The sequence below is a fragment of the Phascolarctos cinereus genome, unplaced genomic scaffold (assembly GCF_003287225.1).
Source record: "Phascolarctos cinereus isolate Bilbo 61053 unplaced genomic scaffold, phaCin_HiC Scaffold_3;HRSCAF=262, whole genome shotgun sequence".
Taxonomy (NCBI): domain Eukaryota; kingdom Metazoa; phylum Chordata; class Mammalia; order Diprotodontia; family Phascolarctidae; genus Phascolarctos; species Phascolarctos cinereus.
In genome coordinates, this window is record NW_027555736.1 from 969,939 (window position 1) to 985,999 (window position 16,061).

The 16,061-nt window shown below is 46.7% G+C and overlaps 1 long non-coding RNA gene and 1 pseudogene across 1 annotated transcript; one reads left to right on the forward strand and one right to left on the reverse strand.

The window, feature by feature from the left end:
• LOC110198698 (receptor-type tyrosine-protein phosphatase epsilon-like) overlaps nt 1-15,292 on the forward strand; it is a 32,062-nt pseudogene extending 16,770 nt beyond the window's left edge.
• LOC144456234 (uncharacterized) lies at nt 12,966-15,041 on the reverse strand. The gene is made up of 2 exons (XR_013485130.1): nt 14,716-15,041; nt 12,966-13,901 (listed from the first exon to the last, which is right to left on the reverse strand). It is a non-coding gene; the product is annotated as an uncharacterized LOC144456234 (long non-coding RNA).
• Nucleotides 15,293-16,061: the final 769 nt, after the last annotated feature.

The window sequence follows — 16,061 nt, forward strand, 5'->3', positions numbered from 1 at the left end:
CTGCATGGAGTCTGAGCCCTGGAAGAAAGTGCTGAAGCTTCGTGACGTATCCCCGAGACCGTTTATCTGCCAACAAGTATGATATGTAATGATTCTCTCTCTTTCTCTCTCTCCTTGCCCCGCTCTCTCCCTCTCACCCTTTCCCTGTTCCACTCTTCTCCCTCCCTGTCCATGTCCTTCCCCCTCTCCACCACTTCATCTCCCTCCTCCTCCCCCCCCCCTTCCACAACCATCTCCTTCTCCCCCTTTTTTTCTCCCCCTCTCCTCTCTTCCACCTCTCCCTCTCCATGTTCATCCCTTCTCCCTCTCTCCTTCTCCCCTCTCCACTCTCTCTCTTCCTCTTCCTCTGTCAGTGCTGGTGTGGGCCGGACGGGCACCTTCATCGTCATCGATGCCATCATAAATATGATGCATGCTGAGCAAAAGGTTGACGTCTTTGAGTTTGTTTCCAGGATCCGTAACCAGCGGCCTCAAATGGTTCAAACTGATGTAAGTGAAAGACTTCATTTGTGGAACTTTTCATTCTGATCCATCTTGCAGACTGAGTCCATACACTTGCATATGGGCCATTCAGCCCCATAAAACAACTCCGGTGATGTTAATGAAAATGCTGTGTGGCTGATGGATTTGGACCAAGGGCCCTGCCCTCCCTCTCCTCAGCTCCTCGCCTGCACAACAAGGCTCAGCTCCACTGTGGGACAATGACCCTCCCAGGGGAGAGGTGGGGGGCTCTAGGTGTTGAATGTTGCATACCCTGTCAACTCTAATAGCTGTGTTGATTTGTTTCCTCTTTGTGAGTTAGGGATAGGAAGCTGGGAGGTGTCTGTGGTCTATAAAAGCAAAACATGGAGACAAAACTAAGGAAAAATAAAACTGTTCAGGTTTACCTGGCCTGCTTTCAGAAGCATGAGCCCTGAATTGCATGAGCATCTTTCTCCATGGAGAAGAAATTTCCATACAAACAATGATTGGTCTTCAGCTTGTGTCCCCTCTTCTGCTCTCCCCTCTACCCACACACATAGCCTCACCTTGCTTTTTAGGACCAAGGAGGACAGCCTGACTGGGCAGGGTCAGGGGGCCCAAGACCCCCCATGCTGCTCACCTCTTTCTCTCCTCCTCTCACTCAGATGCAGTATACATTCATCTGCCAAGCCTTACTATCATGGCCTCCCTGGAGAAGCAACTCCAATCCCTTCACAGCACCACGGCGCACTTGGACAAAATCGGCCTTGAAGAAGAGTTCAGAGTAAGTGTTAACTTTGGGTCCTAGGCCTCCCAGCAACATCTCTGGGCTGGAGAAGAAGCGTCGAAATGGACGCATGTTGGTATTAAAAAATGCATGAGCAACGTAAGCCCTGGGCATGAAAACAAGTTCAGAAAGGTGGCAGATATGGTGTGGTAGAAAGAGGACTGGCCTTGGGTGTGAATCCTGGGTGAATCCCTTTACCTCTGAAGCAGAGAGATTGTCCATACACCACCCACCTCCCTGGGCCATTAGAATTAGAATGCTCATCAAGGTGAGCTGACCCCATGACTGAGTGGGAAGAGGGCTGGGAAGCCTGAGAACCCCCGGGTCATGGTCCAGCTCTGACACTCATGAGCTCTGCCGTGGTGGGCAAGTCCCTTGCCCCCTCTGAGCCTCAGTCTCCTCATCTGTAAAATGGAGAGAATTCCTCCACTTTATTCTCAGCAGGGTCATTGTAAGGAAATGATCCCATAAACCTTGAAGCATTATAGATGTGGGACCACTGTTTTTATTAGGAAGTGTTTCCAGACCAGTGAGCTGGGGGGAGATTATGAAAAGTAGGAGGATAAGAAGGAGAGAAAGAGCATGGTAATAATAGTAGTGATCATTGTTTTGGACCAAACCTGTGATTTCATTGACCAGGATATGTCAGAGGGAGAACCTGAACCCAGGGCTTCCTGTAAGGCTAGCCCACTATCCAGAAAACCATAACGTCTCCCTAACAAAAATGATGTAATTCATATTTCCACATAAAATTGAATGTATCATGAAATTGAAATGCGGCCTAATAATACAAACCACATTTCTTTGAGTGAAAGGCTCTTTATAGGCGTTGCAGTAAGGAACAAATGGGGGGTGGGCAAATATTTCCATCCCCCTCTTACCGATGAGAAAACTGAGTCCCTGAGAAAGGCAGGAATTTGCCTTTGATCACATGGGCTGATGAGTGTCTGAGATAAGATTCAGACTCAGGGTTCCTGACCTCAGGCCCAGGGCTCTATCTACTAAACCATACTGCCTTCCAAATATTCCCATAGTCTCAGACCCTGGGGCTGTAATCTTACTTTCCAAAGGACAGAACCAATTTTGTTGATGTCTTTGTACTCTTAGTGCAAAGCACAGAGTGGCTGGTTGTTAGATCCTTCTTGGATGGATGGATGGATGGATGGATGGATGGATGGATGGATGGATGGATGGGTGGATGGATGAAAGTACCCAGGACGTTTTCCTTGCTATTTTCTTTTTTTTTTCTTTCCTTGCTGTTTTCTGAAGCCAAGGAGTTGAAGTGAAGTGAGTGAGAGACTCATCTCCTGCGTCTGCTCTTCCCTGGGCCACCATGATGTCTCTCAGAGAGGAATCCAGGAACTGCCTGATGTAACTTTGCCCCTCTGTATTTCCACCTGCAGAAACTGACAAATGTTTGAATAATGAAGGAAAACATGAGAACGGGCAACTTGCCGGCAAACATGAAGAAAGCCCGAGTCATCCAGATCATCCCATGTAAGGCAGCTCCTGATGTGGCACTCTGCATAATTAAAGGCGACCACAGGGTTTCATTAGGTGTGCCCCAATGGGTGGGTCCAGGGCCCTCCAGTCAGAGTTTAGCAGGCTTCTGGAGACAGATCTCTGCTGGAAGCCAGATATTCCCCAAGACCAGCTATGTGTGCATCCAGGAGGCCTGACCCATGTGGAAGGCCACAGGCCTTAGTTATAATAGCAACAGAGATGTGGAGCTGGGAGGAACCCCAAAGCTCACCCAAGATCCCAAAGAGCTCCCTCTAATCAGCAGCTGAAAATGGGTTAAATGTCCCTTGCAAATCTAGTCTTGTGTACCCTGGTATCATGGTGCTTAAAATGAGTCTAAGATGAGTCCAGCCTGCAGGAAACTCACTCTCTAATTGAGGAGACAAGACAGAGTCTGAGGACCTGGGTTCAAATTCTGACTCTAATGCTTAATAACTGTAGGATCCTGGGCAAACTATTTCCATTTTCTGGGCCTTAGTTACCTCCTCAGGGAAATGGATAAGGTGCACCAAGGAACATCTGAGTTCCCTTCTAGCTCAAGCTCTCCTGACTATGGCCAGTAACCAAAACAGCCACACAGAGACTTCATTAGATACAGACGCACAGCACACGCACCATATGTCTCATGCAATAGCGACAGTGCAAGAAGGCATCGTGCAGTTAGGTCCTGGTTGTCTCATGTAGACAGTAAATGTAAGAAAAATCAGAAAAAGGGGGTGTCACTGTGAGCAGGTGTCAATGAGAAAGGCTTTGTTGAGGACAGGGGATCTGGATGCACCCTTGAAGGATGGGAATAGTCGACATGGCAGGGGGGAGGAGAAGGGGCATTCTTGGTAACAAGTAGAGAGATTGTTAAGGTGCACAGACAAAGGAGAGTATAGCATCAAGAAGACTGATCCATCCTAGGAGAAGGGAGGGGAGTTCTGGGGAACATAGGAGGACAAACTGTAGAGGGTCAGATTATGGAAATGGGATGGGCAGTAGGGAGCCTTTGGAGGCCACTGAGCACAGAGGCAGCATGCTGAAAGCAGAACTGTAAGAAGATTCATCCCATGGTGGGATGCAGGGGAAAGGCTGCAGGGAGACAGACTATCTGGGAAGAGAGGCGGCAACAAGGCTCCCGTGAGGCAGGGGAGAGTCTGAAAGCATTGCAGGGGGAAGCTTGTCACTGATTTTATGTGAGAAGATCCAAAATTGGGGGTGGGGTGTGGATCAAAGATGACTCCAGCCTAGCAAATGGGAAGCCCTTGACAGGAATGGGAGCTGGAAAAGAAGGATCAGTCTGGGGAAGAAGAAATTAGCTACCAGTGGGACCTCTCTGACCTTCAGTTTTTTTATCTGTAAAACAAGGGGGTTGGATGATAAAGTCCTTTCCACCTCTCAACCCACAAGCCTATGAGCTGAGCTATAAATGGAGGTCGTACCAGCACCTCCCTCCCAGAGTTGTGAGCATACAATGAGATCACCTTTGTAGGGCCCTTGGAAAACCTTCAAAGTTCTACACAAATGCTTGGTATAGTTATGATTTTCCCCTGACTTTAAGTAGGGGGATTCCCATATCCATTTTTCAAGATGCCTTTATTAGTGATATTCCGCATTACTGATGTCTTAAGCATTTGCTAACAATTAGAACCACCCCAAGAGGTAGTGAGTGAGTTCTCATCCTGTAGGTCCTTACACATGACATGGATGATGCTTCCATCAGGGATGGAAGAGTGGGGTTGCCTTGGGCCAGGGGCTGCCGAGCTCCCCTCTGACTCTGACATCCCGTGCTCCGAACTGTAAATCCTCTTCATGAGCCCCCATGCTCTGGATAAATGTGAGCGTTGACGTTGTCTTTTTAAAGCATGTCTTTTGTCATTGGTGTTTTGTGGTCCACACTCAATGTAGTTAGTCAAGCACAGTCTTCCAAATCCTTCCCTCTTTCTCAGTGGGCAGCATCACTGTACAGAAAATAGAAATGTCAGTGAGCTGTTTTCTAAAGCTCAGGTATAAAGTGATGATGGCTATGGTGATGAAGGTAATAATAACTAATAATGACAGCTAAGATTATAAATTTGTAAGCACTTTACAAGTATTATTTCATTTTATCTTCACAACAACCCTGGAAAGTAGGTTCTGTTATCCTCATTTTACAGATGAGAAAACTGAGGTAAACAGGGTCAAGTGACTTTCCTAGTGTCACACAGCTAGTAAGTGTCTGAGGCTGGATTTGAACTCAGTTCTTCCTGACTCTAAGCACAGATTTCTGTCCCCTGCACCTTTGAAAACAGTTGTAAGTGATACCAAAAAGGAGAGGCCCCAAAACTTGTTTTCACAGGGTCTTCACATCTTAACAATTACATGTTAGAAGCTGGCAACAACGGAGCCAACCATGCAATCCATTCCAACAAAAGAAAAATGTTTTTTATCCCCCCCTTTTTTTTGTAGATGACTTCAACAGAGTGATTCTGTCAATGAAAAGAGGCCAAGAATACACTGACTATATCAACGCCTCCTTCATAGACGTAAGTGTGCATTGGTACGTTGTCTGAAGACTCGCCCTCAGTCTCCAGATGAAATTCTTGTATGCAACAAGCATTTATTAAGCACCCCTGGATGCTCTGAGATGCTGTGGAGATAAAGGCAAAGATGGTGCCAGGCACTGGCAGAACAGAGACAAAAACAGTCCTGTCCTAAGAGAGCTTACCTTCTAGTGGGGAGAAACGACCCATAGGCAGAGAAATATATGCAAAGCACATATCCAGTAATATTTGGGAGAGGGTTCATAACTAGTCAGCAGGCTCATGGCAAGAAGGAAGACACTCCAAGCTTTGAGAACAGCATGGAGTCAGTAAAGTGGAGGGTGTGTTCAGGGATAGACAAATTGGAGGTAGGTCTAGAAAGGACAGTTGGTGCCAAATCATGGTGGGCCTTGAATGCCAAAAAAAAAGGTGTTTGGGCAACACAGAGACACAAAAGGTTTTTGATCCAAGAAGTGACTTGGCCACATGTTTACCTAAGCCTGGATTGAATGCAGGAGCAATAGGAAGCCAGCCAGCCGGGAGCTATAGGTGTCTAGGCAGGCAGTCCTGGAGCACACTCTAGGCTAATACCAGTGGGAAGAGGGGGAAGACTTAAGAACTGCCCCTTGAGTTGTGGCTTTCTGCACATTGTTCTGTTTGGGAAGGCCCCCGCCAACCCTTGGTCAGCTCTCAGTTCACGAAGGCCTTCCCTAAGACAGACCGAGACTTTCTTTTTTTGTTTTGTTTTGGTTTTTGGCTAGGCAATGGAGTTAAGTGACTTGTCCAAGGTCACACAGCTAGTAAGTGTTAAGTATCTGAGGCCCAATCTGAACTCAGGTCCTCCTGACTCCAGGGCTGGTACTCTATCCACTGCACCACCTTGCTGCCCCGAGACCGAGTCTTTCAAATAGCCTGACGAGCTTCTGGCAACACTGTTCTCCTTTATTAAGGGCCCTGCTGACTGCTGGCCTCAGAACAGAGACTTCTGTAGGCAGGAGTGATGCTGGGGAGCAGAGATGTGCATGAATACAGCTCATGCATTTGTTTGGAGGCTGTCTCTAACTGGACATTCTCCAAAGGAGCCAGAGATCTACAAAACCCCATCAGAAATGGGCTGAGTCAGATTTATGGATAAGTGAAGAATTTAGGACCAAAGAATGTATAGAGAGCATTATAAAATGTCAAATGGGTGGCAGCTAAGTGGCTCAGTGGGTAGCACATTGGCCCTGAAGTCAGGAAGACTTGAGTTCAAATCCAGCCTCAGACACTTACTAGCTGTATGACCCTGGGCAAGTCATTTAACCCCGATTGCCTCCAAAAAAAAAAAAGACAACATGTAAAATAGACAATATAGGTTACATAAAATTAAAAAAGTTTTGCACAAACAAAACCAATGCAACAAGAATTATGAGGAAAGCAGAAAACTGGGAAAATTTTCTGCAATAAGTATCTCCAATAAAGGCCTCATTTCTCAAATATATAGAGAACGGAGTCAAATTTATAAAAATACAAGTCATTCCCCAATTGATAAGTGTTCAGAAGATGTGAACAGGCAGTTTGCAGATGAAGAAATCAAAACTATCTATAGTTAAATGGAAAAATGCTCCAAATCACTATTCATCAGAGAAACACAAATGAAAACAACTCTGAGGTACCACCTCACATCTATCAGAGTAGCCAGCATGACAGAAAAGGAAAATCAAAGGGATCCCATCAATTGGGAAATGGCTGAACAATCTGTGGTACATGCTTGTAATGGAATATTCTTGTGCTATAAGAAATGACAAGCAGGATGATTTCAGAAAAGCCTGGAAAGACTTACATGAATGGATGCATAGTGAAGTGAACAGAACCAGGAGAGCAGTGTACATGGTAACAGCAATATTGTATGATGATGAAGAATTGTGATTCACTTAGCTATTCTCAGCAATGCAATGATCCAAGATGATCCCAAAGAACTAATGATGAAGCATACTATCTGCCTCCAGAGAAAGAACAGATATTGTTTAAGTACAGACTGAATCATGCTAGTTTTCACTTTCTTTCTTTCTTTTTCTTTGATTGCAATCTTCTTGTACAAAATAACTAATATAGAAATGTTTTACATAATTGCACATGCGTAACCTATATCTGATTTCTTACTGTCTTACAGAAGAGGAAGGGGTAGAATTTGGAACTCAAGACTTTAAATAAAAATGTTTTTAAAAATTGGGAGGGAAAGAAAGAAAGAAATGGGCTGGGAGAATGCCCTGGCATTTCAAGGATATGAAGCAAGTGAATCATTTTGTCTGAGGGGTTAATCTTGTCTAGGTCACATGCTGGACCTTGTTTAAACCTGAGAGAGCACATTTCACCCCCTCCCTCCAGGTCCTGAAGGCAGGACCTTTGATGCTAAAAGCATCACTTGACTGGAGCTGAAAGCGATGTGGGAGTGGATCAGAATCCAATTGTCTCCCTTCTCTTTAAAGGGATATCGACAGAAGGACTATTTCATCGCAACTCAAGGACCTCTTCCACACACAGTGGAAGACTTCTGGAGGATGGTCTGGGAGTGGAATGCCACACAATTGTGATGCTGACCAAGGTCCAAGAGAGGGAGTAGGTGAGGAATAGCCCCAGTGGTGGCTTAGCCACCAGATCTCCCGTGGAGGTCTTAGGCATTGAGGATCTTACACTAAAGAAAGTTGTTGTCATTTATTATTTGACAATTTTCATTATCTTAGCTGCTCCTAGTACTTCACCCATAAAACTGCCTTATAATTATTTTGTATCTACCTATAAATGTACATATTGTGTGTGCCCCTACCCTTAAAGAATGGAAGCTCTCCAAGGGCAGGGGTTTTTCCCTGGCATCATCAGTGTAGCACTTGGATAAATGTTGATAGATTGTTTGGGTCCTGCAAGCCAGTTTGTGAACACCTTGAGCAATAAAGGCATGGTCACCATGGAGCTGTATTGGGATAACAATGCCTTCTTTTACTGTCCTCTGAGACCTTCTGTTTAGGTGGTCTCTCAACTCTGCCCATTTTTGTTTGCCAGTATCATCAGCTGTGGGGGGAAATGTTACTCCTTCCCATTACATAAAATCATAAAACCATGGAGATTAATGTGTGTGCCCAGTTGCTATGCCACTACACAAATGAGATGAATTAAAAGTCTCTGGAGCTGTTCCTAATATTTTCTTAGAATTTGCAGTAAAATAGTGACTGAAAGCCTTTGTCTTTTTTATTTTTATCTCCTAGAAAAAATGCTTTCAGTATTGTCCAGCAGATGGCTCTGTGACTCACGGAGAGATCAATATTGAAATAAAGAGCGACACCGTTTCTGAGGCCATCAGCGTACAAGATTTCTTGGTGACTTTCAATCAGGTATTGGATGCCATCTTTTTTAATTGCTGTTTGAAATTCAGCAACCCGGAAAGAATTCCAGGAGGGACGAATGTGTGCTGGCTTTTTATTTATTAAGCAGGAGTGCTGCCCACACAGTAATTCATTTATCTGGGTGTATGGCAATGGAAACACGATGCCCACCAAAGCTGCCTTTGGCATCTTGAGATGCCCCCTAGTGGAGATCTCTAGCATAACATGCCGGTGAACCATTGACATGGGGAAGTCTCTGGGGCTATCTGGGAGAAGCTATCCAAAGGGGAATTTTAGAAAACATGGCTTTCTAATTCAGTGTTGGATGAGAATGTTGCATGTGTTTAGGTTCCTAGTTTCATCTAGGTCAGTAAGGACCCTCAGAATCCACTTTACACATGAGGAAACTGAGGCCCAGAGATGGGGAGTGAGCTGAGAACCAATCAGCCGCTGTCTTTTGGCCTTTTGCCAAGGGGCCAAAGGCATCCCCGTCCTCTGCAGAGTGAGAGGAGTGGGTAATCACAGAACTAAACCCAGGTTCATCTTTGGGTGACCGTGTCAGATGGCACAGAGGCCCTCTCCCCACCTCCCCCCCAGCAGCTCTCCAGCCCACTCACTGGGAGTTTGCAACCTTCTCTGGTCCCATAGCGCTGGGTTTCCATGAAGTAGATCTGGGCTGGGGAGTGACCCTTCAGGAGAGTGGACTTCAGGGCAGATGTTTAATAAAGGTTTGTGTATTGGTTGGTGGATGGACAACACAACCTGAAAACAAAGTGTTCAGATCTGTCCTCCTAATGACCATGCCTAAAGCCCCTGCACCGTGCCTCAACCCCACTAGGAGAAGAAGAGCAGGCTGCTCAGACAGTTTCATTTTCACGGCTGGCCTGAGATTGGGATCCCAGCCGAAGGGAAAGGTATGATCGACCTCACTGCCGCTATCCAGAAGCAGCAGCAGCAGACAGGCAACCACCCCATCACCGTGCACTGCAGGTAAGCTTCCTGCTCTGCCAGGCTGCTCTGTGGGGCTGTTAATTCTCCTGCCGTGGGTGTGGTGACCTCCTCTCTTCCTGAGAGTGAGCAGTGCCTGCTTTAAGCCCATGTGGGATGGGTATTGACATTCATCCAACTTTGTGGACCTCTCAGCACCTCAGTTTCCACCACTATAAAATGGGAGCCCTGCTTACACGCTCTCTGTCATGGGGCTTGCTGTGGGGAAAGCATCTTAGAAAGCTTTGAAGCACAGTAGAAATGTGAGTTATTATCAGATGCCAACAGGCGATTCAAGGTTCTGACCCATTAGGGGCTGACAGAGAGAACCAGATGTGAGATGAGAAAGCCTGGCTGCAGTCCTTATTCTAACACTGCCTACATCATTTCCCCTCTCAAAATGAGAGTTAATAATAGCTTATGTCGATCTAGTGCTGCGAGGTTTGAGAAGCACTTTACAACTATCATCTCATCTTATCCTCACCACACCTCTGGGAGGGAGGTGCCAGTCTTATCCCCATTTCAGAGATGAGCTAACTAAGGCAAGCAGAGGTTAAGTGACTTGTGCAGGGCTACACAGCTAGTAAGCATCTGAGACTGGATTTGAATTCAGGTCTTCCTAACTCCAGCCCACTTGGCCACCTGATCGGACTAGATTGTCTGTCAGTCTCTTCCAGCTGTAAATCTCTGCTTCTGTCTGTATGACCTCAGACAGTTTGTTTGGCCTCAGTTTCCTCTGGGCGCAGATCCTAGTACTGTATCCCTGGTGTGCCCCTGGTCGCGTTAGACTGGCTTGTCCCCGAGGGTCTGTGCTCGGGTCCACAAGCAGCGTCCTGCCGTGGACGTCCCTCCGCCTTCTGGGCTTCTGCTTCCTCCTCGGGAAGATGAAAGGGGGAGATTAAACGGCCTCTAAGGCCCTCTGGCTCTAAACCCTAAACACGTTTTACTTTATTTTTGCTAGCTGTTGTTTCTAATTAGATCCAGAAATCTCAAACTGACTTCATTTCCGCCCACATTGTCGCTTCCTACTTAGAAACTGCCTCTGAGGCCTCCCTTCCGGATGTTTGTATCAGAGTGTGAAATTAACAGCGTTAGTTTGGTCTATTTCTTTGAAAAGGACAGGCCGGCTGCTGTTCCCAGGGAGGCCACTAGGTGGGGAACAAAACTCAAGCCATTTGCCTCTCAGGCCCATTTCCAGTTACTTTTGTAACAAGATGCAAATAAGAGAGTTGGAGAAGGCCTGGGACCCCGGGGATGCCCTCCTTCCCCGCCCCCTCCCAAGGGAAGCCAGCTCCTTCCAAAGCCTTTCAGAAGCTGTCAGTGTCAGATCATACATAGATAGGTCACTGTTTGTTAAACCCTCAGGGCTGGGAAATAGACAGTGGGGTGGCTTTTGTATTGGCCTCTGGGGGCCCTGGACACTCCCCTCTGCGAAGCAAATTCAGGCTGCCCTGGAGTTTGGTGGCAAAGAAACCACTAGGAATGGAGGGGAGTGGGAGCACGGGTTCTTTTTTGTGTCTTGGATCCCCTTGGCAGTCTGGGGAAGACTAGGCACTCTTAAATGCATAAAATAAAACGCAGAAGATGGAAATTACATTGAAATACAGTTATCAAATATTGGAGAGGAAAAAAAGTTCCCAGATCTAGGTTACCACTAGACCTAGCACCTAGTTCTTTTAGCAAGAATAATGAAAGTATAATGCTTCTTTCCTTTCCTCGCCCTCCCCAACACACTCCAGGTCTATACCTGCCGACGATTGATCCTCCAATGACTTCTTCTCCTCACCCATCCCTCCTTTCCTTCACCATCTTGTAATGGCCTGGGGTCTCTGCTCACAAGCGCCATGGTCCCAGGATCCCCCCCTCCTGAATGAGGCAGTGACTGGGCTCCTTCACCATCACTAGCATCCCCTACCCCACACCTGAAATCATAAAAATTTTATTCGAGGATATTTTCTGTTATTGGCCCTGGGTACAATAATTTGCTGGCCATACCTTTGCTGGCTGAAGTTTTGCATAGACCAGCCTGTTCCAGGTCAACATAGAGGAGCTAGTATAGCCACAGGTCATAGACTCCTATATAGGAAGTAATGGAGAGAAGTGGGAGACATGGATGGGTCCTGGAGAATGAGCTGGAAGGAGGGCTTTTCATCCATGCCAACCCCCTTTTTTTTTCTACACAGGATGAAACTGAGGCCCGTGGAGGGGAGCATCACTCAAAGGCACACAGGCAGAGCCAGGATCTGAACCCAGTTTACCCCGAAGACCTAGCAAAAGGAGCTCAGATTGAGAAGGGTGAGGGAGGGAATCTAAGCCGTTTGCTTTGTCAACAGTCACAGCTCTGTTGTGTCATATTTTAATGCATCAAGATATAACTTAGGACTCCAAGACAAAAGAACTGGATCATTGTAATCTGCATAGACCACTTCCCCCTGTCCCCTCCACAAGTGTCACTTGAACCAGGACTTTCTACCTCCTCACCCACCTTGCTGTATGACTTTGGGAAGTCTACCTTCCCTCTCTGGGCCCTCCCCTAAAAGAAGAAGAAATGGAGCTAGATCAGGAGTGGGGAACCTGTGGCCTCGAGGGCACATGTGGCCCTCTAGGTCTCTGGATGCGACCTTTTGACAGAGTCCACATTTTACAGAATAAATCCTTTTATTCAGGGGATTTGTTCTATGAAGTTTCCTTCCAGATCTCAGGTTCTCTTTTTTAGGCTTTCCTTGATTATAAAGAAGTCTGGGCACAGTGAGCAAAGGAGAAGGGAAAACAAACCCATCTGATTTTGGTTCGACTCGGTCCTCCTCTGAACTCAGCCTCTGTTCAAGGTGCCAATGGCGGTCCAGTTTGGCAGTGAGACCAGCATCTTGAATGTCAAGCCCACAAGGACTTGAGCTGGCTCTGGCCACTCTAGGTGATGGGGGCCCATGACAAGTGTTCACTGCCTTTGATTCTCCTCTTTTATTTCCCTCCAAGCCCAGCTGGAGCACCAGCTCCCATGGGAAGCCTTTCCTGATTCCTCTCCTTATTATGTCTTATCCTACTTACATCTGCGACAATTTAAGTCAACAAGCAGTATTAGCCCTTGCTATGTGGTAGGCTCTGAGTTAAGTGCTGAATATAAATACCACCAGAAAGACAGATGGTCCGACCCTCAAGGGGCTTACATTCTAATGGGGAAAGGGAAGCTGAAAAGGGGGCAGAGATTGGAGGTGCCCATGGGGGGGGGCGGGTGGAGAAAGGCCAGATAGAGTCAGGTGTGCAGCCTGAAGAGAACATAAGCTTATTGGGGCAGAGACTCTGGTTTTTGCCATTGCTGGTGCATAGAAGACATGTAATAAATGCTTGAGTTTTCTCTTTTATTGAAATTGTTTCCCAGTTCACAAAAATTGATTTTCTCTCACTCCCATCCCTTCCAAGTTAAAAAAAGAAAAAACAAAACCTTATAGCAAATATCCACAGTCAAGCAAAACAAATTGCCACATCAATAAATGCTTGTGGATTGGTGGTTAAGGATGACGGAGGTTGGAGCTTGGTTCGGTCCAAAGAAACCCTGGAAAGCAGCGCGGGGGTGGGCAGTGGATTATCTGCATGACTTCATGCCTTCCTTCCCTTCCTGAGCCTTTGGTAACATAGAGCGATGGCCCATTCGAGTAACATCTAACTGCCCATAATGTGCGAAGCCCTAACAAAGCCGAGAGAAGGACGAAGACGAGTCAGGCCGCTCCCAGTCCACCTTGTGGGACTTACAGGCTGGTCTGGGCTTGACAGAGGCCCGGCTGCTGCATTCCTTGCCAGAGAACCAAGGGCTGTTAGGTACCTGTGGTCTTCATAGAAACAGGAGGCGGGAGGCCGCGGTCACGCTGACCACTCAGAGCCTAAAGTCGCTACGAGGTTCGGAGCATCTTTCCGCCTCCTCGGCCTGAGGGGAATCTGAGAACGGGTGGATGCTCTGTCGCTGTCCAAACTTTTCCGGAGCTTGGGCCGAGGGCGGGAACGCCATCCCTGCTCTCCTGGCTTTCCTCCCTTGAGCACCGCCTCTGGGTGTTTTCTGCGACGTCTTTTCCGACGAGCTTTGGAGGCCAGGTGACCCTCATCACGTCCTTTTCTCCCCAACAGCGCGGGAGCTGGGCGGACAGGTACCTTCATAGCGCTCAGCAACATACTGGAACGAGTCAAAGCCGAGGGACTCCTGGACGTCTTTCAGGCCGTGAAGAGCCTGCGACTGCAGCGGCCGCATATGGTGCAAACCTTGGTAGGCTATGGGGTCCAGCGTGGGGCCTGAGCAAGGGTGGAGAGGTTGTATGAGCCCGGGAAGTGCATTTGGCACAGGGGAGAGCCCAGGCTAAAGGCGGCCCAACCGCCTCTCCCACGCCACCGCCCGGCCCTGCGTCATCACAGGATTTTTGTCAACAAGCAATAAGTGCCTGTTGTGGGCAAGAAACTGAACTGGGCCGTGGAGGACCAAGACCCCCTGACCTCAAGGAGCTTACTTTCTCCGGGGGAGGGGAAGAATAACACAGGCACACAAAGACCTAAATAAATACTAAGATATGTAGGGGTTGGCTCACGCAGGACTGGAGGAATCAGGAAAGGCTTCGGGTATAAAGGGGCCCTGGGCTTTGAAGGAAGGGGCGGGGCAGGGCTGGGGGAGGGGGGAGGACGTGTGCTTCATCACTGGACCCTTTTCCAGGCCTTGCAAGCACATTAAAAGGGTTTTTGGTTTTTGTTCTGTTTTGGGGCTGTTGGAAGGGGGGCTTTTTGTTTGTTTTGGAGTTGAGAGACTAAAGCCATGAAGAACCAACACTTCCATTGGCCAGCGCAAAGGCCAAGGGTTTTCTGGAAGAAGCGCCTTCCTCCTCCCCGGACTCAGAAGCAAACTGGTTTCGGGCAGCAGATGTCCTTTTTAAAGTTTGCCGGGACAAACTAACTGTTTTCTCCAAGTCTCTTTATTTGACCCACTTTTCCGTGGTTTTCCCAAATCAACGTAGCTGCTGTCTTCTCTCCCCCACACCCCCTCTCCGAGCTCCCATCCCGTCCCCGTGCAGGCGCTCCCTTAGCCCAGAGATCTCCTTTGGTGCATCGGCGATGGTACCTCGGAAAGCGGTTTGTCTCAGTTCCACAGCTCACTGGGACTAGAGCGCATCGATCCGGGTCTCTGAACTTAGCACAGTGCTGGGCGCGGAATAAGACGCAGGCTTGCTTTTTGACTGGGGGCTGACCAACCTGAAAAACATCTCAGATTTGCATCTTTACAAACCACAGCTTTGAAGCGGCTGTGTCAGACCTCCAAGTGCATTTCCTGAGGCTCTTGTTCGTTTGTATTTTTAGGATTATGAAAATTTTCAAACTTAATTAGGCAAACTCAAAATTGCATTCCCAAAATGTGCTAATCTAGTCTAAAACCATACACTGGCATTGTCAACCTGAAAAGACTGCTGTACTTTCAAAATAACAAACCAGGACTGAAAGGACAGAATCTTGTAGACAGAAATAGACCCATATTTTTAGGCAAATTGGCAGGATGTTAGATGCTAGGGCGGGCTGCTAATCATGGAGAATCAACAGGCTGTTTTTCTTTCTTTTTTTTTTTTCAGGAACAGTATGAATTCTGCTATAAAATGGTACAAGATTTCATCCATATATTTTCTGATTATGCTAACTTCAAATGAAGATTCCTGCCTTAAAATGTGTTTATTTTAATTTAATGGTCAGTAAATCTTGTTAATTTATTTCATAGCTGACATTAATGTTGTTTCTAATTCCTGTGTATATATTTTGTTACACTTTAAATATCATCTGGTCTAAAGATAGCAGTTAAACCTAACAGCATTATCTTTTCTTAATTGGCATAACGTGTTAAGTAAAATCATGTTCTACACACATGTGTAAATTTTCTGCCAATGGCAGTCTTATTTTCCCTTGTCAACAGCTTAATAATGCATTTCATTTCAAAGGCTGAGCATCTCAGAATTTTGTACAGCCACCATTGGAGCTGGAAAGATGAATAATCCATCACATTCTTAGTTCTGATGGTGAAACAGCCATCCATTGTTTGTTAAACAGTTCAGGGTTCTTCCAGCACCACCAAGCATGCTTGCCTACCTTTGCTTTTGAAAGTCCTGGGCATCTCTCATTCCAGGGCATCCCCTCTAACATTGGTTCATTCAGAGTCTAAATAGAGGGTTTTTTAATCTTCTATTTTAATCTACATATTTCATTTTCATTTTTAAAAGATTATATACCATTTAAAAACCTGGACACAGGCCTAAGACATGGAATAGTTTTATATCCATACATACATATGTACACACATACATATATGTATGTATATGTGTGTGCGTGTGTGTTTTGGCCAGGACTGTCTACCAAGGGCCCGCAGCTTCATGCCTGCTGGGTGGGCCCCAGGAGCACCCACTTTGCCTTTTAAGGAGCACATAG